The sequence below is a fragment of the Bactrocera oleae genome, chromosome 4, assembly GCF_042242935.1.
Source record: "Bactrocera oleae isolate idBacOlea1 chromosome 4, idBacOlea1, whole genome shotgun sequence".
NCBI classification, from domain to species: Eukaryota; Metazoa; Arthropoda; class Insecta; order Diptera; family Tephritidae; genus Bactrocera; species Bactrocera oleae.
In genome coordinates this window covers 21,765,546-21,773,713 of record NC_091538.1, presented here as the reverse complement: position 1 = coordinate 21,773,713, position 8,168 = coordinate 21,765,546, and positions in this window count along the sequence as shown.

The window sequence follows — 8,168 nt, the reverse complement described above, 5'->3', positions numbered from 1 at the left end:
CACCTCTAAAAAAGGTTCTCCAAGTATGAGCTCTTGTACCGAGAGGGTCCTACGCCTAACAGTATTTTATTTCTTTTCTTATTATCAGATAGAAAAATTTAAATCTCGCTTCTAACTACTTGAAAACATGTTTCGGTTCGTGGATTTTTTAGGGAATTGAATGCACTTCAAAAATGGTATTTTACAATTTTTAACTGTTTAAAAGTTATTAATAGGCAAGGCTATTTTAAGGCAAACTGGTTTTTTCCTTTTGAATTTTATAAGTCAATGAAATAAAATCATTTTAAATTTCAAAGCTCATAGTCTTGTACGAAATTTTCTGCTCTTCATGTGGTTTTTAAGATTTTGAAAAGTGTGCGTTAAGCCAGCTTCTAATACTTTAGTGTATTTATACTTATTTTAATTGCTAGACCTATGTACCTCAATCAAATTCGGTAAGATCTTTGCACTTCGCTGATATTTATCGAATAAAATTATTCCGGCTCTCTTCTTAACTACACGCCAACATGAGTGATATTTTAATAAAATTGGGCTAAGCATTAAAGGCAATTATTGTACATATGTACTTACATACATTTTTACCACTTTTTGTAAGAATTGGTCGCAGGTCAGCAATAACTCGACGAATATTCTCTTCCAAGGCGTCAATTGTCTTAAACTTATCTGTTTAGATACAACCCCTCAAAAATAGTCCAGCAGTGTTAAATCGGACCTTGGAGGCCACGACACAGGCCCTTGACGCGACATAACGCACTCCTTCAATAGATTGCTGCGTTAGCTGTTAAGGTCGTCCACATTAAAATCCTCCAATTCAGGCCCGAAAAAGTCATTAATCTGGGCCTATATCATTCCTAATTCACTGCAACATTATGGCCGGATACATTTTAGAAAAAATATAGATACACACAATCACAACATGTCATGCCATCAACAATGGCTTGAGGATTATCATCACTCTAAATGCGACAATTTTGTTTATTACCGTACCCAGGGGCTTGAACAGTTTTGGTTCAATTTAGATAATTTTTGGTCACAAGGTGGCATACTTTAAACGTGTTATTCACGCAAAGATTTAAGCCGATATAATTATTGTTGCTTGATTTGCATACTGGAAAGTGAAAAAATCAGACGGAATTTAAAATGATGTTATATGGGAAATAGGCGTGGTTGTAATCCGATTTCTCCCATTTTCGTACTATAACATAGAAATATGAGAAGAATGTTACGTACCGAATTTGGTTGAAATCGGTTAAGGAGATCTCAAGATATGGGTTTTCACCTAGAAGTGGGCTGTGCCACGCCCACTATCTAATTTTGAACGCGGTTCCTATAAAGTCATCTCATACCATCCCAGAGATAAAATTTAATGTGCATCTGCAATACCAAGCGTCTTACGGTACCAAGAAACATGTGTATTAAGTTTCATAAAGATATCTCAATGTTTACTCAAGTTACAGCTTGCACAGACGGACGGACGGACAGACAGTCACCCACATTTTAACTCGTCTCTTCATCCTGATCATTTATATATACATAACCTTATATCTAACTCGATTACTTTTAGGTGATACAAACAACCGTTAGGTGAACAAAACTATTAAACTCTGTAGCAACAAGTTGCGAGAGTATCACCTGTTAGTCTGCAATACCCATTTTGTTATGATATGTACATACATATATGACCACTGTTAAGAGATTATTATTCCTCCTTTGCCTTTTAGTTAAGTCACTGAACCTGGGTGGACAATTCACAAATTCATTTCATGTTGGAACCATTTAGCATCTAGGTTCTGGATATTAATAATATTGAAGTATTATTAACACTCCAAATATACAAATTTTGTGAACTCACATTGAGGTTAGGCTGAAATGCGCCATACATTTGTACATTTACAAAGTTTCAGTTATTTAAATAATAATTCCTATTATTTAAAGAAGTAAAGATTTATTTTGAGGAGGAGCGTAGACTTATGGCGGCTAGTGTATGCACTTTAAACCTATTTTAAAAACATTTTTAACCACTTCTCTGTTGCAAATTTCAGTTTTTTCTTAATTTCGAGCTTAGTTATAGATACTCAAGATATCGCTTGCACGGACGGACATAGTTTACAAACAACCAATCTGTCGAACATATTATGAGAGTATTAAAAATCATATCAGAAATAGTTTTTGGAGGTTTTGAGAGTGCTAAAAACCTCGGATTCGAGGTGTGATTAGGAGTTAATAATAATGTTAAATGGGATAAATTAAACCTTTTCGAAGAAATCCAGATTCTCTTGTGGTGTGAAGTAGCCTCCTCGTTTAACACATATCCAGTTTGCATCAAATACGACAACTTAAATGTAGAAATGCTGGTGACAGCAGTTTTGTCGCTCCAGCAACAACGTGGGGAGTTTTACAATGGAAGTGGCATCCCCACCGTAGCGCACAGGTAAACAAAAGCCTGTGACAACCACAGGAAAAGCACAAAACTGCTACAACAAAGGCACAAAGAACAACAACACAAAATGATGGCAGTAACTGAAAAGAGAAAGGCAAACAATAAAGGACATCAACAAAGTAACACACACACACATTCATATGAAATATGCAGGTTATATCATAAGTAAAAGCGGCGGCAGCAACAGAAATACGAACGTCAACAACAGTTCGACAACAAACTTTGTATACATCATCTACATATGTATGTATGTACATGCACGTCTCGTGGCCAATTGAGCACAGTGACGATGAAAAAATCTGCACAGGGAAAATATTTTACGCACTCGTAACTGTACCTTCACTTATGGTATTTATAATAATTGTTCATGAATGGTACACTAGTAGAATTACTTTACATCTTTTATTTCAAAATACAGCGCGGACCAAAAGGCCTTTTACTTTTGATATGGTGACAAATTTAGATCAATCAGATAGAAACTGTTCACTGTACACAAATAAAGATTTCATTTAGGTACTTGATAATCTGATGCAAACTCTTTTAAATCGCTCGGTCCTCAAAATACATATTTCCAAAGAAATAACTACTTAATGCTCTCCTAAAATGAACCTAATTCAGTTCTCTCTAAAAAGCTTAGCTGTCTTCGAATCGCTTACTATTATTGCGCGCTGTTCTCTTCACAAAAAGATTATATGTAATAGCAAGAACAAAAGGTTACAAGTTAATCGTACATGAGAGAACGCGGACACCTCATTAAAGTGATATAATTTGTAATTAAAGCTATCTTCAGTGTACCAAGTTATGCTTTGCATATTTTAGACCAGTTTTACTATTAGCATAGAATGGCTCTAACGACAAATGAAAATACAAATTTCTTTTTATTCTTCGGTTTTCCAAACTTAAGATATAAAACGATTATAATAGTTTATAGAAAACAAAACTAAGGGGTTACACAATTGCTGCCTGTTTATGTCAACATCTCGTTTATAGTTTGTTCGATTATCTACTCTCCAACGCTTCGCAAGTTGAATACAGCTATTGTAGCAGTTTACTGTCAATAGGAAATTTTTATGATTCAAGTCATAGTTAACGACGGCTCGATTTTTGTAATGTATTGCACTATTTTTGCCCTCTAAACTATTTTAATCATAACTGTATTTACAACTTGCATAAAACCTAAGCACTTCTTCTCATATTCGCATCCCTGTAATCGTGCTTATCGGATTTTGGTCCGTCTGTTTGACTGTATTTCATACAAGTCTTTATATCCTTGCCTCGGGACGATAAGTGCATGTAAAACAGTGAATGAATGACAGACGAGAGGACGATGAGAACTCAAAGCGTTGTGTGGTTTGGAAAGAGCGGCGGGATATGTACCATTGTGAAACCTGGATAAACTTTTGAATATTCATTCAAGTGCCAAAAACCACCAAAGCAGATACTAAGCATGAATACAAAAGCCACTCAGGTAGTAAATTTTCTTGTAAACGAAATTCTGAAGTTGATGTGGAATTGAAGTTTGGTCGGATTTTTCACGTTAGCTGTATGTATACATTACACGAGTACATATACAATATACATACATATGTAAGTAGTTTCTATTAACGAAAACCAGGTTTCGTATGTAGTATATGATACGAGGTGTTTTCAGAAAATAACGAGAATTTCAAAATATAAAAATTTTGGTTTGGAGAGACCAATTTCCAACATTTTTTATTATGTTGATATATGTACATACCCCTGAAGTATGATAAAATTTTCAGCTGTAAACATTGCTTACCTTGTCAGTAGGAGCCGCTAGATGTCTTTTTATGAGCTTGGCGATTTTCTTTTGTTAAAAGAAATGGATCAACGAATTTGTTCAGGGATTCTTGGCCAAAAACAATACTGTAACGATGATCCAGCCTCTATAGGCTCCGTGTGACTTTTTCCTATTTCCCAAAATAGAGAAAACCTTAAAGGCCCGTCGTTTTTAAGATAGATGAAAATCGCTAAAAGTGCCAAAGGCTATCCCAAAAATCGAGTTTGAGAAGCGTTTTGACGATTGGAAGAAGCGCTGGCATAAGACTATTTAAAAGGCGACAAAATTAATATAGACGAATGTATTGATATATTATATAAAAACAACAACAATTTTTTCTTGTAGACCTACTTTATATGAACAGCTACCAAATCCAATTCAAAATCATTGACCATATTTAAGTTTAATTGATTCTGTAAAATTTTTTTGAAAACACCGTCTGAATACTACGCAACTTCCTATTGCAAGCTTGTAAGTAAGCTGCAAGTGATGTAAGGCAAAACAGTAAAATAGTAATTAGAATAAGATTTTTGTGAAGTGAGTATGGCGCTGGGCTGATATTGTTATAAGCTGTCAAAGCGAACAGACTACATACTCATACATATGTATACCAGATCATCAGATGAACCCTGCGCTAACATGTCTTCTGATGCATTAACAATAATCTTATGACTCTTTCTTAGTGAAAAAATACGTTTTGTCGCGCGAAAAAAAGTTGCTGTAACCCTTTATCTTGGTTTTCTTTAATTTACTATCATATATTTTAAGTCTTATGTTTTAAAAATAAAAGTAAAGAAGGGCAAAGTTCAGGTGTAAACGAATATTTTATACTCTTACAACTTGCAAGGATCAAAGCCGGTAAAATACTCAAAGGTGTTGGCAAAGCTTTATATTAAAAAAGGTTGCAAAACAATTTAACATTCATTAGTCGACGAAATAGTGAATGGATAACAAACAAATTTGGTTTCTTATTAGCTTACATTGAAGGTCATGTACTCACTTAGTTTTATTAATATATTTTAATCGCCTTTATCATCTTTGATAAGACATACTACATATCTGATATAAAATTTAATATATGGATGTGATATGCATAACAACATATTCAACGCTAAACCACATGATTTTTAATTAGCCTGTCCACTTAAATTAATTAAAATATCACAAATTTTGACCAACCTAAACGGTTTGAAGACAGGTGAGAAATCATAAATCATTATATAGGGTATATTGGAGACAGTAAAGATCTGGGCTGTTTTCACGAACTTTTGACATTGTTCAGGTATATTTAAGAAAATATTTTCAAGCAATTTTATAAATATAAAACTCATATTTAGCATAGGGTTTGTTGGAATAACGAAAGTCATTATATGTACGGTGTAACACCAACCAGAAGTTTTAAAATCGTAAATTAGGTATATGAGAGATAGGGATAGTATTGAACCGCTTTTATATATTTTTTCCATTAACACATATTATTAACAGAAAAGGATGATCTCCGAATTTCATTAAGGTACCTATAAGGCACATACCATCACCAACATATGCGGAATAAAGTCAATCGGATGTTTTAAAATTCTGATACTAGTTATATGGCTGCTAGGGCAAGTTTTCACCCAATTTTATCTATTTTATGCACTAAGATACATTGTTATTAGAAAAACACGCTCTTTTCATTTCATTAAGATAACTCACATATTGACCGCTATTTGCGGTATAGAGTCAGCTGGACTTTCGAAAATCTTTATATTAGGTTTTAGGGGGCTAAAGCAGATATTGATCAGATTCAAACCATTTTTGCCACACGGGTGTATTATTATCAGATAAGGATTCTCTCTGAATTTCTATAGTATACCTTACAGATTCAGCGATATTTTCGATAAAACGTTCGCAATAGGAATAGGTGTCCATGTATTCGGTACCTTGGGGCTTCAACCATTTTGGTCCGATTTTACTACTTTTTGGTTATAAACTGGCACACTTCAAAGGCACTATTCGTGCAAAGTCTTATCACGTTATATTAATTGCTATTTTGAATACCGGAAAGTAAAAGAATCAGATAGAATTTATGTGTTATATGAGAAGTAGGCGTGGTTGTAGATGGATTTCGCAAGTTTTCGCACTGCGACGTAGGAATGTCAGAATAATCGTAAAATTTTGACAGCGACTCCTAAAAAGCCCTCTCATACCATCTCAGATTTAAAATTTATTGTTTCTGAGGCATTTATTTATTGATTTACTGCGCTTTAAGTAGATTTTAACAGAACCGTTATACATATATGGATGTATGTAAAGCAGTAAAGTCTTTTTAAGTTTGAAAAATGAGTCTGATAAGTCAAATGTGCTGGAATGAGAATTAAAATCAAGACATATACGGCGGAATTGTTCGTTTAGTTCGAAATTTGCCTCGAAAAGCGAACCGGGATATAAAATTTAATTTCAGACAGGAGAAAAGAACTGCAAACTGTTCCATTCACGATTTTCACTAAGAATACTATGCCAAGCATTTCCCTACGACTAGACAGTATAGGTAGATTTATAAGTTTTAAACGACTAGTGTATGAAGGTAGACTTAACCCTAAAATCCCATCAGAAATGTCCTAAGGCGAAAAGTAAAAATTGTTTTTGAATAGACTCTAACTTGTCAAAATCGATTTGGAAACTAGGGTTCCATACAACAGGGCCATATTCCAATATAGGTCTAAACAAAGTTATAAAAAGTGTTTTAGTAATACATGGATCTCTAATTATTTATTTTTTAGACCAACTTTTAAGACCATATTAACTCCAAAATCGACATAGTTAAAAACTTGCTCTAGACTCTGGTGTTTTATTACATAAGGAGGGGTGTGTACAGATCTACGGGAAAACAATCATCGTCAGCACATCGTCTTACATTTATTGAGATCCAATGGCATTATTTCTATCACACCATGCAACCAAATTATTTAAGTCTGTTTGGAGCAGACACCTTTTATCTATTGAAGTGTATGATTTAAAAAGCTTTACGTGTTTAAGTTCCCGGAAAGAGAAAATCTTCAGATGGAATAGAGGAATATACGGCAAATAAAACACCTCCTCCGATTCTGTTCAGTCGTTCATATCTAAATATTTGAAACTCGCTGTTTATATTGCACAATTATATGGAAATTAAAATTGGAACTGTTTAAGTACCTCTAACATTTTGATAATAAATGTTTAGCGAGTTTTTGCCAATTCAATTTTTAAATCGGTGGTCGCTTTTGGTAATTTAACAATGTTTTCTCAGTATGATTTCTAAGTTTAGGCTTAAATTCGCGTACAAAAATCCCAGGTGGCCAGAATTAGCTACCCAAGATCTTTGTGGAAGCAGTTTTATATCTTTATTCAGTGCTTAGTTATGGCACTTTATAGGTTTTCGTTTATGGGCGTGGCAGTGGTCCGATTACGCAATCTACGCTCGTCCTTCTTTTTTCGTCAATTGTACCAAGTTTCATTACGATATCTCAATTTTTTACTTAACTTACAGCGTGCACAGATAGACGGACGGACAGACAGTCACCCGGACTTCAACTAGTCTCTTCATGCTGATCATTTATATATATAAGTACCTATATCTATCTCGATTATTTTTAAGTGATACAGACAACCGTGAACAAAACTATTATATTCTGTAGCAACATGTTGCAAGAGTACAAAAATGTCATGAATATCAAGTAAGCCCTTAGTTTGGCAAAAGTGTGCGAAACATAGTATAACTAATAGCAGGATTTGTGAACATCCGGCTGACTTTAGTCCATATGAGTGGTGATGGTATGTGAGGTACCATTATGAAACCTTGGGAGCATTTTATTAGCCTTTGGCATGTTAGTAGTTTGTGGTGTTGGCCAAAATTGATAAATTCGGGTCAATACTATCCCCCGCTCCCATATACCGCTTTGTGAAAAT